General features: G+C 39.0%; 1 protein-coding gene across 7 annotated transcripts in view; it reads left to right on the top strand.

Annotated features, from left to right (window-relative positions):
• DENND4A (DENN domain containing 4A) overlaps positions 1–15234 on the top strand; it is a 179597-nt gene that overhangs the window by 126603 nt on the left and 37760 nt on the right. The gene's annotated exons all lie outside the window — the stretch shown is intronic.

Genomic DNA, 15234 nt, shown 5'->3' with positions numbered 1-15234 from the left:
ACAAAGTCCCTCATGTCCTTAAAAATTACCAATGAGGCATGGAATTTCTATTCCTGGTTAGGATGGAGTAGCCTGTAAAATACTTACATATCTCCCAAGAGCAAAAAGCTAGAGGAAATATAGAAAATACGTGTTTAAAGTCATAAGACAACTGCTGAAGCAGCTAGAAAGTAGAGGAGTAAGAGAGGAGAAAATTGCAGATGTGAACGCCATTTCTTCAGTCACATTTTCCCTAATAGTATTTGCTAATTCTGAGCACAAAGCAAGAAGCTGCACCTCCAGGCTTTGCCTTCTCAGAAGACTACAAGATGGTGGCATGGGGATAGCAGAGTGTTGGGAATCTGTGGAGCTGTAGAGGCAGAATTAGAGACCTGAGGAGCCTCAAATACACAGGAGGTTTCCCCTTCAAGACATTTTCCAAATGTCAGTCCTGAATGAGACAGAAATCTAGTAAGATAAAGTCTCTGAAAAATAGACCATAGTTTCCACAGTTTCTTGGTACAGGGAACACGGGTCTAGAGTTCATGAGCTGCCAGAGGGAGATTTGGTGAACACACCAAGTCCTCAGTCAAAGGCCTGCAGAGTTATGTCTTAGGAGCACTGGCAAACCGCAGGTAGACTGAGTGTAACCAGAATTACAGCTCAGGCTTGACTCAGCTCCTTTTGCAATTAGATTAAAATAATCAACCTCTCTGTACCTGCCACAAGAAAGAGGGAACCGTTTCTGGAGGGGTAAAACATCAGCTGGAGTCTCTACAGTTTTTTTCTTTGCAGTGTCTGCCATTCAATCAAAAATACCTATGCCAAGAGACAAAAAAAGAAGAAAGAAACAAACCCTGAGGTGATTCAGATATTCAAATTGCTAAGGAACTATGAAATAGCTATAATATGTTTGAGAAAAAAGAGGAAAATATACATAAAATAGCAACCAAGATGGAAAATTCCACCACATAATTGCAGTCTATTAAACCAAATAGAAATTCTGGAACTGAAAAATATATGAAATAAAAAATGCAATCGTCAGGTTTAACAGCATAGAAAACACTGTAAAAGGAAAGCAGATGTGGCTCAACTGATAGAGTGTCCACCTACCATGTAGGAGGTCCAGGGTTCAAACCCAGGGCCTCCTGGCCTGTGTGGTAAGCTGGCCCATTCGCAGTGCTGCTGCTTGCAAGGAGTACCATTCCATGCAGGGTTTTGCCCCACATAAGGGAGCCCCACGCACAAGGAGTGCACCCTGCAAGGAGAGCCGCCCTGTGCGAGAAAAGCACAACCCACCCAGGAGTGGCACCACACACATGTAGAGTTGACACAGCAAGATGATGCAACAAAAAAGAGATGCAGATTCCCAGTGCCGAGAATGGAAGCGGACACAGAACGAATGGACACAAGAGCAGACAATGGCCGGAGGGGAAGGGGAGAAAAAAAAATCTTCGGAAAAAAAGAAAAAGAAAACACTGTAAAAGAAAGATTAGTAAACTAGATGGGAAGCCAATAGAAAATATCCAAAAAGCCCAGAGGGAAAAAAATTTTAAATATGGAATTGAGTATGAGACACAGTGAAAATGTCTAACATTCACATAACTGAGTTCCAGGAGAAAGAAAATGGGATAGAAGGAATATTTGAAAAGATAATCTCTAAGAAGGTCCTCAAAATAATTAAAGATGTCAGCTCATAGACTTTAGAAATTCCACAAGTTTCAAGTGAATTAATACAAAGAAAATACCACACTTAGGGACCTAAAGTAAAATAAATGATAAATGACAAAGAGAAAATCTTAAGCCAGAGAAAATAATCTTCAAAGGAAAAACAAATAAGATACTGATACTTGACTTTTCATCAGAAACTATGGAGGTCTGAAGATACCAGAAAGACATTTTTAAAGTGTCAGAAGAAAATGACTGCCAACTTATTAGTCTATACTCAGCAAAAATATTCTTGAAAAACTAAGGTGAGCGTTCTGGCTCCACTGTGGTGACAGAAGGTCACTATAGACCATCTCTCCCAGGAATTACAGCTAAAAACTCCAGACCGAAAAAAAGCTACCTAAGGTTTCTTAAAAAGCAGGCAGATTGTAGGGAGGGTCAAAACTAGGGAAAGCAACCTATGCCAAGGTAAGTTTCCCCTTTTTTTTTTTCCTGGAGAACTTACTTTTATTCTTAGAGTTTTACACTGGGAAGTCAACATTTAATTTAAAAGTCCATTGCTCACAATTGATTTATAAAAATATTTTAATCCTTAAAGTGTACATCCTATGTCTCCAAAGTTTATCACTTTTCCTCAAGTCTGAAGAAAATGATTAATTTATTATGTTATACAGACAGCACAGTCCTACTGACATATAACACTTAGTCTGAAGTCCTACACTCATACCAAAATTAAGAACAGTGGGCTGGTATCAGTCACTGCATGCATGGCAACCCAAGAGAAACCCCATGTTTCTTGGACAGGAAAACCATGGAAATTGGCCTCTGTGGGATAGAGTTTGAGAGGATTCCTAGAGAGGAGAGAGACAGAGAAAGGGGAGTCCTTATTTCTCTATATGAGCCCACACAAGTCTCAGCCTAACCTTTAGCGAGGCATACAAGGAATAGATACAAGCTAGTACAGAAAAAACTTACACAACTGATCTGAGAGTTGAACCACTCCCTATAAGAAGCAAAACAAAAAGTACATTCTCAACCAGGTTGATTGCCTGCTAAAACAAATGGATCAACATTCTCCAAAGGATTATAATAGTTACTCAGAGCCTACACAACATAACATTCGCAATGACCAAGATAAAATTCAAAATTACTTACTGTATAAAGAACCAGGAACATGTGACCAGTTCTCAAGGGTAAAGACTATCAACAGATGCTAATTCAGATGTTGGAGTTATACAGAAATTTTAAAGCAGCTATTGTAATTAGACTCCCTAAGGTAAAGGAAAACACATTAGAAATGGATGAAGGGAAGCAGATTTGGCTCAACGGAGAGAGCATCTGCCTGCCACATGGGAGGTCCATGGTTCAAACCCAGGGCCTCCTGACCCATGTGGTGAACTGGCCCATGCACAGTGCTGATGAGCGCAAGGAGTACCGTACCAAACGGGTGTCCCCCACGTAGGGAATCCCCACGTGCAAGGAGTGCCCTCCATAAGGAGAGCCACCCCACGCAAAAAAAGTGCAGCCTGCCCAGGAGTGGCACCGCACACACGGAGAGCTGACGCAGCAAGATGATGCAACAAAAAGAAACACAGATTTCTGGCGCCATGGACAAGGATACAAACGGACATTGAAGAACACACAACAAATGGACACGGAGCAGACAACTGGGGAGGGGGGGGAAGAATGGGAGAGAAATTTTTAAAAAATAATAAATCTTTTTTAAAAATGGAAAAGGTTTTTTTTAAAAAAAGGTTATATACAAATGAAAATTTTAGAACTGAGAAGTATAGTATAAAATAAACTTATTGGATGGGCTTAATAGCAGAAAAATATGACAGAGGAAAGAGTAAACTTGAAGGTCAATCAACAGAAATTATCCAGTCAGAAGAACACAGAGAGAAAAGACTTGTATAAATGAACAGAGCCTGAGGGGCCTGTTGGACAATATTAAAAGGTATAATATACATGTAGTTGGAGTTCCAGAAGAAGAAGAGATAGATTGAAGTTGAAAAGATATTTGAAGAAGTAATGGTTGAAATTTCCGAAATTTGGTAAAAGAAATTTACAGATAAAAGAAGTTCATCAAACTATAGACCCGATAAACTCAAAGAAGACCATACCTACACATATCATAAACTGCTAAAAACCAAAGATTAAAAAAAAAAAATCTTGAAAGCTGTTAGAGAAAATGACATATTACATACAGTAGTATGAGGATTCATATGACAACAGATTCCTTGTCAGAATCCATAGTTAGAAGTATATAGTGTAACAATAACTTTGAAAGAAAAGACCTGTCCATACAGAATTCTTTATCCAGTGAAAATATTCTTTGGGTTGAAGGTAAAAAAAAAAAAAAAATTTTTCCAGATGAAGAGAAAGAATTCACAACCAGCAGAATTTCTCTGTAAGATATGCTAAAGAAAGTTGTTCAGCTAAAGTAAAATGATATCAGAAGGAAACCTGGATCTTCAGAAATGGAAAATAATAAATAGCAGGTTAATTTTTTTTTAAAAAAAAAAGACTACTCTTTCATCCTAAATTTCTTAAAATGCTTATGACTGTTCAAAATCAAAAATTTTAAAACTATCTGGTGAATTTTTCCACATATGAAAATATATATTTATAACTGTAGTGAAGGGTAAGTAGTAAAGAGACCTGTATAAAGTGATACATGTTATCTCTGAGTAGACTGTGAACAATTAGATATTTATATTGCAATCCCTAGAGTACCCACTTAAAAAAATACATGAAGTGTAGCCAAAAGGCCAATTAAAAAATATTCAAATAATCTAAAAGAGAACAAAATGGAGAACAGAAAATGTTAGACCTAACTCCAGTCATATCAATAATTTAAATGATAGTCATCCAAACACCTCAGTTAAAAGGCAAAGATTGACAAAGTTCATTAAAATTGTAACTTCCTACAAGAAACACACTTTAAATTTGTCTTAGTTTACCTGGACTCCTATAACAAAATTGCACAGACTGGTTGGCTTGTAAATAACAGGAATTTATTGGCTCACAGTATGGAGGCTAGAAGTTCAAAAGGAAGATATCTTCATGCCATGCCTTTTCCAAAGTCTATGGTGTTTAGGTGGTGGCTTGCTGGTAATCAGTCTCTACCTCCTTTTTCTTTTTCTTTTTTTTTTTTTTTAAAGATTTAGTTTTTACTTCTCTTCCCTCCCCTGCCCCCCAGTTGTCTGCTCTCTATGTTCATTTATTGTGTGTTCTTCTGTGTCCGCTTGCATTCTTGTTGGCGACACTGGGAATCTTTGTGTCTCTTTTTGTTGCGTCATCTTGCTGCGTTAGCTCTCCATGTGTGCTGTGCCACTCCTGGTCAGGCTGCACTTTTCTCACACAGGCAGCTCTCCTTACAGGGCATCTCCTTGTGCGTAGGGGTCCCCTACGCAGGGGACACCCCTGCATGGTACGGCATTCCATGTGCACATCAGCACTGCGTGTAGGCCGGCTCACCACATGGGTCAGGAGGCCCTGGGTTTGAACCCTGGACCTCCCATGTGGTAGGCAGACACTCTGTCAGTTGAGCCCAATCCACTTCCCCAGTCTCTACTTCTGTCACATTGCAATCTGTTTGTTTCCTTCTGTGTCCTAATTTCCTTAGCTTACACAGACTCCTGTGACCTCAGATTAAGGCCACTCTGGTTCAATTTGGCCTCATCCAAATAGGGTAATAGCAGACTGTCTTTACGGCACAACCATGTATAAGACCTGAACACGTCTGGGGCGGGGGGGGGGGGGGGGGGTGAGGTGACATGATCATCTAATCTGCCCCAAAATATAAAGAAAAGATAGGTTGAAAGTGAATGGATAAGAAAAAGTACTATGCAAACAGTAAGCATGAGAAATTTTGTGTGGCTGTTTTAATATCAGAAGATAGTTTTCAAGACAAAGCATGTTACTAGAGATGGAGTGACATTTCCTACTGATAAGAGTAAATCTATCAGAAAGTGATGACACACTTATGACAATGAAACAAAAGATGAAAGAATTAAAAGGAGTTCTGAAATCTTAGTAGTGAGATTTTAAGACTCCACAATTGATAGAACAGATTAAAAAAATTACATTAAGACATAGAAGTTCTGAGTAACACTGTCAACCGTCTTGATCTAATTGACATTTATAGAGCATATATTCAACAGTTGTAGAATACATGTTTTCACGGTCACATGGTACATTTATCAAGATAAAACTGTATCTTGAGCTATAAAACAAACCAATGAATTAAAAAGGATCAAAGTAAAAGTGTATCCTGAAGAATTTTTAAACAATGCAGAGAGAAATTTTAAGATTTAAACAAATGGAGAGATAGTCCATGTTCATGGATTGGCAGATTCAGTGTTAAGAGGGCAGATCTGCTCAAAATTGATATATTTTAAATTCAGTTCATCCCTATAAAAACTTTCAGAAGGTGTCGGGACTTTTTTGTAGAAACTGACAAGCTAATTGTAAAATAAATGGAAAATAAATGTACCCAGAAAGCCAAAACAATGAAAGATAAAAAGTTGGAGGACTCAAATTTCCTGATTTCAAAACCTATAAACCTACAGTTATCAAAACAGTGTGGCAGTGGCATAAAGAAAACAAATAAATCAATGGAATAAAATTGAGAGTAGAGAAAACACCCTGAATTTTATGGCCACCTAATTGTCAACAAAAGTCACGAGGCAAGTCCATGGGGAAATAACAGTTTCTCTATAAGTAGTACTGGAATAATTGGCTATCCACATACAAAAAAATGAACTTAATCTCTTATGCACAAAATTTAACCCAAAATGGATCAGAAAACTAAATGTAAAAACTTAAACTATTTAAACTTTTATTTTTAAATACTTTCAGACTTAAAAATTACAAAAAGAATTGAAACATACCATTACCCCTTCCCCAGATGCCTAGGTCCATCAATTTCCATATTTCGCCACACTTGCTATATCTATCTCCATTTTCTGAACACTTGAGCGTGGATTGTATACATCATGCTCCTTGAACACTTAATAGTGCCTTGTACATTTCCAAGAACAAGAATATTCACTTATGTAAACACAGAAGTACCAAGTTCAAGCAGTTTAACATTGATATAAAGCATACAGTCTATATTTCAATTTTTTCATATGTCCCAGTAGTTTCCCTTTTTGCCTTTTCTCCTCCCATGCCAGATACCATCCAGGATCATGTATTGCATTTAATTATCATACCATTCAATGGAATTAATCCCAATATTGTGATCCCCTTACCACCTTCCATTTCTAAAACTCCCCTCTTCCCAAACAGAAACCCTTACATCCATTTTGCATTATTCTCCATTCCCCCTGCCTTCTATCCCTGGGCAACTTTATAAGCTTGCATGTTCTCTGATACTTTATTTGTAGTTATTGTGGAGTTTAAATTTAACATCCTAAATATAACAGTCTTGTTTGTTACTGACTTAACTTTAGTAGTATACACACAAACTGTGTTTCTATACCCCTCTACCACCTCCACCTTCATGTAGTCCTGGTCACACATTACATGTTTATACATTATAAGTCTAAAATCACTGATTTATCATTGTATTTTATGCATTTGCCTTTTAGATATTAAAGGAAGTTAAAAAAAATGGAGCTGGCACAACAAAAAAACAATAGTACAGGCAGAACTCTTTAGCATCTTTTAAGGGCTATTCTTAGTTACAAACTCCCTCAGCCTTTGTTTATCTGGGAATATCTGAAACTGGCCCTCATTTTGAAAGCATTTTTGCCAAATACAGTGTTCTGGGTTAGCTTTTTTTCTTTCAGTACTTTATATATGTCACCCACTGCCTTTTTTTTTTCTTCTCTCTCCCACCCCCCGCCCCCGCCCCAGTTGTCTGTTCTCTGTGTCTATCTGCTACGTTTTCTTCCTTGTCCGCTTCTGTTGTTGTCAGCGGCATGGGAATCTGTGTTTCTTTTTGTTGCGTCATCTTGTGTCTGTTCTTCATGTGTGCGGTGCCATTCCTGGGCAGGCTGCACTTTCTTTCACGCTGGGCGGCTCTCCTTATGGGGCACACTCCTTGCGCGTGGGGCTCCCTTACGCGGGGACACCCCTGCGTGGCACGGCACTCCTTGCACGCATCAGCACTGCTCATGGGCCAGCTCCACACGGGTCAAGGAGGCCGGGGATTTGAACCACGGACCTCCCATGTGGTAGACAGACACCGTAATCACTGGGCCAAGTCCGCTTCCCCCCACTGCCTTCTTGCCTACTTGATTTCTGATGAGAAATCGGAATCTAATCTTGCTGAGGCTCCCTTGTGTATAACGCTTTGCTGCTGCTTGTGGCTTTCAGAATTCTCTATCTTTGGCATTCAACAGTTTGAAGAAAGTGAAAAGACAGATCAGAAACAAAAAATTTGTATCTCATGTATGAAAAAGTACTCATAAAAAAGATAAAAGTATTCATAACTCAGAAGACAACACAATCTGTGAAAAATGGGCAAATGATTTAAATAGACATTTCATCAAAGAAGATATGTGAATGGCTAGTGAGTTCATGGAAAGAAGCTGAACATCATTAGCCATTAGAGAAAGGCAAATTGAAACAACAAGATGCCATTTCACACCCACTAGCATGGCTATAAACCAAAACACAGGCAATAACAAATGTTGGTGAGGATTTCAAGTAATGAGAACCTTTATATATTGCTGGTGGGAAGATAAAATGATATAAGCATTTTGGAAAAGAGTTTGGTAGTTTCCTAAACTGGTGAGCATGAATTTACCATACAACTTAGCAATTTCATTCCTAGAGAAATGAAAACGTAACCCATACAAAGGTTTGCATGCAAATAGTCATAGTAGCATTATTCACAATAGCCAAAGAATGGAAACAACCCAAACTTTAATCAAGCAGTGAATAGATAAATAAAATGTGGTATATCCATACAGAGATTATTATTCAGGAATACAAAGGAATGAAGTGATAGATGCTTTAAAAAAATGGAGGAACCTCAAAAATATTATGCTTAGTGAAAGAAACCAGACACAAAAGACCACATGGTATATGAAATCCACTTATACTAAATGTCCAGGAAAGGCAGATCTATTGTGACAGTAGATGAATTCCTGAGACTGGAAACAAGAATGCAGATGAACTCTAAACAGATGTCACTGGGATGAGGAAAATGTCCTAAATATAGAAATATTCTAAAACTGAGTAAATTTACTAAAAAACAGACTTGTACAGCTAAAGTGGGTGAATTTTTTGCCATGTAAAACATGTCAGTAAAGTTGTTTATGAAACATCAAAGCATATTCTCTAACCACAATGGAATTTAGTTAAAATTGCTATTAATTATCAAGGAAAACCCCAGCACACTTCCAGGTAATTTATAAGTCAAAGATAAACTCAAAAGGAAAATGAGAATATCGTTTAAATGAATGAAAATACAGCATATCAAACTTTGTAAGATATAGCTAAACTATGCTTAGATGCAAACTTAAAGTTTTAAATGCTGTATTACAAGAATAATATCAATGATTTATGGTACCACCTTAAGCTAGAAAAATGAGATCAAAGCTCAGTAAACAGGGAAGAAAATAATAAAGATAGAGCATAAATCAATGTAACCAGAAAGAGAGATTCTTATCAATGAAACCAAAAGATGATTCCTTAAAAAGTACAGCAGAGGAAGCAGATTTGGCTCAATGGATAGAGTGTCCGCCTACCACATGGGAGGTCCAGGGTTCAAACCCAGAGCCTCCTGACCCATGTGGTGCGCTGACCCAGGAGCAGTGTTGATGCACAGAAGGAGTGCCATGGCACACAGGTGTCCCCTGTGTAGGGGAGCCCCACATGCAAGGAGTGTGCCCCACAAGGAGAGCCGCCCTGCACGAAAAAAAAGTGCAGCCTACCCAGGAGTGGTGCTGCACACATGGAGAATTGATGCAGCAAGATGACACAACAAAAAGACACCGATTCCCGGGTGCCGCTGACAGGAATACAAGCAAACATCAAAGAACACAGACACTGATTCCCGGGTGCCGCTGACAGGAATACAAGCAAACATCAAAGAACACATAGCAAATGGACACAGAGCAAACAACTGGGGAAGGGGTGGAAGGGGAGAGGAATTAATTAAAAAATTAAAAGTACAACAAAACTGACTACAGGGAAGCAGATTTGGCTCAACAGGTAAAGCATCTGCCTACCACATGGGAGGGAGGTCCAGGGTTCAAACCCAGAGCCTCCTGACCCATGTGATGAGCTGGCCCACACACAGTGTTGATGTGCACAAGGAATGCCATGCCACACAGGTGTTTGCCCCATGTAGGGGAGCCCCACACACAAAGAGTGCGCCCTACAAGGAGAGCCCCCCGTGCAAGAAAAGTGCAGCCTGCCCAGGAGTGGCGCCGCACACATGGAGAGCTGACCCAGCAAGATGACACAACAAAAAGAGACAGATTCGCAGTGCCGCTGACAAGAATACAAGTGGACACAGAAGAACACACAGCAAATGGACATAGGGAGCAGACAACTGTGGGGGAGGGCGGGGAAGGGGAGAGAAAGGAAAGAAGGAAGGAAGAAAGGAGGGAGGGAGGAAAGGAGGAAGGAAGGAAACTGACTACAATGACCAAGAAAAAGTCAACACAAATCACCAATATCAGAAAGACCATTCCTTAACATTGCTTTTCTCTCTCCTACTTAATAGAATTTTTTTTTTAAGATTTTTTTTTTTAATTAATTTATTTATTTAATTCCCCTCCCCTCCCCCGGTTGTCTGTTTTCTGTGTCTTTTTGCTGCGTCTTGTTTCTTTGTCCGCTTCTGTTGTCGTCAGCGGCACGGGAAGTGTGGGCGGCGCCATTCCTCGGCAGGCTGCTCCCTCCTTCGCGCTGGGCGGCTCTCCTTATGGGTGCACTCCTTGCGCGTGGGGCTCCCCTACGCGGGGGACACCCCTGTGTAGCAGGGCACTCCTTGCGCACATCAGCACTGCGCTTGGGCCAGCTCCACACGGGTCAAGGAGGCCCGGGGCTTGAACCGCGGACCTCCCATGTGGTAGACGGACGCCCTAACCACTGGGCCAAAGTCCGTTTCCCAGAATTATTTTAAGTATTAAAATAATTTTAAAGTGTATAAGATCTAACCCATTGAAGGCACTAAATGAATAGTAATCAAGTAAACTTACAATCTCATGTTAATTTTTTATGTATAGAGAATCTAATGTCTCGATGTAAAAATTCTGTTTCTTATAACCCTCTACACAGCCTTCATTTTTTTTTTTTTTAAAGATTTTTTTATTTTTATTTATTTAATTCCCCTCCCCTCCCCCTGGTTGTCTGTTTTCTGTGTCTTTTTGCTGCGTCTTGTTTCTTTGTCCGCTTCTGTTGTCGTCAGCGGCACGGGAAGTGTGGGCGGCGCCATTCCTGGGCAGGCTCCTCCCTCCTTCGCGCTGGGCGGCTCTCCTTATGGGTGCACTCCTTGTGTGTGGGGCTCCCCTACGCGGGGGACACCCCTGTGTAGCACGGCACTCCTTGCGTGCATCAGCACTGCGCATGGCCAGCTCCACACGGGTCGAGGAGGCCCGGGGCTTGAACCGCGGACCTCCCATGTGGTAGACGGACGCCCTAACCACTGGGCCAAAGTCCGTTTCCCTACACAGCCTTCATATTCTATAGTTAAGAGTTAACTCTTCTATTCCCTTTTATATCAAGTTTTTAAAATTTTTTTCCAAATTTTATTGTGAAAATTTTCAAATATGCAGAAAAATTTAAATTGTATAGTGAATGCTCATGAACCCACCATTTAGACTCTACAGGTATTAACATTGTGCTATTCTTACTTTAGCACATATCTTTTTTTTTTGCATGTTCAGTCTCTTTTTAAAATTTTTAAGCAGTCTTATTTGAGATATATATATCACATACCATATGATCTAGCCAAAGTATATAATCAGTGGCTTTTAGTATAATCATAATGTTATGCATCACCACAAGAGATTTTAAAACAATTTCATTACTCCAAAGAGAAAAATCCCACACTTCTTAGCAATCATCTCTCAATCCCTATAACCTTCTCTAGCTTTACGTGACCACTAGTCTAATTTCACCTTTATAAATTAATTCATATTTACATTTTATATAAATGGAGTCATTCAATATGTAGTACTGTGTGTCTGATTTCTTTCACTTAGCATAATGGGTTTTTTTGTCTAATATCAACATCTTGTAGTATTAACATATATTAGTTGTTCCAAAGAAAAAGTCTTAAATATGCAATTTTACCCATATTTATATTTCACCTGAGGGTTTACTGTGCTGTACAGTATCATGTTACATTTTTTTAGCTTTCCTTTTAGTAATACACATGATCTTAGACTTTCCCTTTAAACCAGTCATACCCGTGTAATAGTACTGCTAGTTCAAACATTATGTTGTGCTTTCACTTTTTCTGTTCATTTCCGAATACAAACACACATCCTTTTTGCCAATTCTGTACAGGTTAACCCTCAGCTTTCCATTCTCAAACCTCATTCTATTTTCTGGTGGCCCATATTCAAGTTTTTAACTCCATGAGATTACACAATATATTTAGTTCATAGTAGCACAGTCATACAGTATTTGTCCTTTTGTGTCTGGCTTGCTTTACTCAAAATACTGTCTTCCAGGTTCATCTGTGTTGTCATATGCTTTAGGACTTCACTTTTTCTTACAGCTGCATAATATTCTGTTGTGTGAATACACCACAGTTTGTTTATCCATTCATTGATTGATAGATACCTGGATTGTTTCCAACTTTTGGCAGTGGTGAATAATGCCGCTATGAACGTTGGTGCGCAGATGTATGTGTCACTGCTCTAAGTACTTCTGGGATATACCTAGTTAGTGGTATTACTGGGTCACATGGCAAATCTATATTCAGTTTCTTTAGGAAATGCCAGACAGTCCTCCACAGAGGCTGCCCTACTCTACATTTCCACCAACAGTGAATAATTGTTCCTATCTATCCACATCCTCTCCAACACTTGTAATTCTCTGTCTTTTCAGTAGTGATCATTCTTAGAGGTGTGAAATGATTTTTCACTGTAGCTTTGATTTGCATTTCCCTAATCACTAGTAAAGTTGAACATTTTTTCCTGTGTTTCATTTGTATTTCTTCTTTGGACAAATGTCTATTCAAGTCTTTTGCCCATTGTCTTTGTCTTTTTATTGTTGAGTTGTAACATCTCTTTCTATATCGTGGATATTAAAACCTTATCAGATATGTGATTTCCAAGTGTTTTTCCCATCGAGTTGGCTGCCATTTCATCCTTTTGACAAAGTCCTTTGAGGTGAAAAAGTGTTTAATTTTTAGGAGGTCCCATTTATTTTTTGTTTTGTTGAGTGTGTTTTGGGTATAAGGTCCAAGAAACCACCACCTACCACAAGGTCTTGAAGATATTTCCCTACATTTTCTTCTAGTAGTTTTCAGGTCCTTGCTTTTATATGTAGATCTTTGATCCATTTTGAATTGATTATTTTATAGGGAGTGAGATAGGGGTCATCTTTCTTTCTTTTGAATATGGATATCCAGTTCTCCCAGCATCAGTTATTGAAGAGGCTGTTTTGTCCCATTAACATGACTTTGGTAGTTTTGTCAAAAACCAATTGGTTGTAGAGGTGAGGATTTATTTCCAGACTCTCAGTTCTATTCCACTGATCAATGTGTCTCTCTTTGTACAATACCATGCTGTTTTGACCACTGTAGCTTTGTAATATGTTTCAAGGACAGACAATGAAATTCTTCCCACATCACTCTTCTTTTTTAGAATGCTTTTGGCTATTCAGGTGCACTTTCATTTACAAATGAATTTGGTAATTGCCTTTTCCATTCTGTAAAGTAGGCTGTTGGAATTTTGCTTGGTAATGCACTTAATCTATAAATCTATTTGGGTCGTGTATTAGTCTGCCAAAGAGGTGCTGATGGAAAGTACCAGAAATCTGTTGGCTTTTATAAAGGATATTTATTTGGGGTAAAAGCTTACAGTTACAAAGCCCTAAAGAGTCCAACTCAAGATTTCTTTCTCACCAAAATCAGTTGCCATGTATTAACTGGTCTCTGTGAGGGTTTAGCCTTCCCCTGGTGTCCTAAACCCTAGAAGATATTTTTCTAGGCCATTTCTGTCTGTTCTCTAGCTATTCTTTTGAGCGAGAAGAAAGTCCTGTGTCTTTCTAGTCCACCATGTTCATGGAAGTCCAGTTTTGTTGTTATTGTTTTATAGCAATACCTTGACACTGGCTCAAGATGTTAAAATAACACATTGTCTTGTTTCCTTCTCAAAATCCTGTTAAAATGACAACAAATTGTATCAGAAAAAAATCTGAGAATAGTAATTCCATTATAGCATTGGGAATAGAAAACCATGCCATAAGATGATCAGCAGCCCCCCCCAAGATGGCTCCCTCATCTGTTTGTTCACTGTTTTTGCTCATTGTTTGCACTCATTGTTTTTATTCTTTGTCTGCTCTGTGCTTTTTTTTCTTTAGGAGGTACCAGGAACCAAACCCAGGACCTCTCATGTGGGAAGTAGCACTCAACTGCTTGAACCACATTGAGCCTCGCTTGTTTATTTTTGCTTATTGTCTGCTTGTTCTTTGCTCTTTGCTTTTGCTCATATTTTCCCCTTTATTTTTGCTCAGTATCTGCTCATCTGCTCATTTTTTGTTTGTCTTCTTTAGACTGTACCTGGGCCTCCCATGAGGGAGATTGGTGCTCAACTGCTTGAGCCTCATCTGTTCCCCAGTCAGAAATTTTTAGACCTTGCTGGAAGCCAGGAAGTAAGATAGGACTGATGGAGATTCCCATATATAGAATGTATAGCCTCCAAAATAGTCACAAGAGAAAGCAGTTGCTAAAATGAGTGTTATTCTGTGAAACCCAGAGAAGCAGGCTGAGGTGTAATTAGCTGGGTAATTAAATTAAAAGACTACATAAGAAATAATTGTGGGAAGTGGACTTGGCCCAATGCTGACACAACAAGATAATGCAACAAAAAGAAACACAGATTCCGGGTGCCGCTGATAAGGATAGACGTGGTCACAGAAGAACACACAGCGAATGGACACAGAGAGCAGACAACTGGGAGCGAGGGAGAGGGGGAGAAAAATAAAAAATAAATCTTAAAAAAATAAAGAAATAGTTGGGCTAAACATAGTGTGTTTGGGGGGGAGTGGTTAATCTCTTGCAGAAATGATAAGTTATGAAATTTGCCTCTAGGATGATGCCAGGAATACCCCATTTCTAAAAGTGTGAAATCTGCCTAGGGGTAAAGATTAAGAAGAGAGTCTAAGGCTAGGCATTGGAATGAGGAAGAAGCAAAGCAAAGATCAAAGTAATTTCAGAATTCCCAGAATTATAAAAAGAAAAGAAAAGCCCCATCTTAAAATATGCTAAAGTACTCACCATCATAGTAAAGCCTTCCTTACTTTGGCAGTCCTGTTAATTCTCCTTTTCCCTACCTATATACCCTAAAGAGTAGCTTGTTTACAGACATTTTCCCTTACAATCTTCTCTGCCATTCAAGGGAGAGATTTGTTAAGGAAAGATTTTTACGACTCATGAGGAAACTGATA

This window comes from Dasypus novemcinctus, chromosome 3 (assembly GCF_030445035.2).
Source record: "Dasypus novemcinctus isolate mDasNov1 chromosome 3, mDasNov1.1.hap2, whole genome shotgun sequence".
Lineage (NCBI taxonomy): Eukaryota > Metazoa > Chordata > Mammalia > Cingulata > Dasypodidae > Dasypus > Dasypus novemcinctus.
Note: the sequence above shows the minus strand (reverse complement) of the source record. Positions and strands in the feature narration are given on the sequence as shown.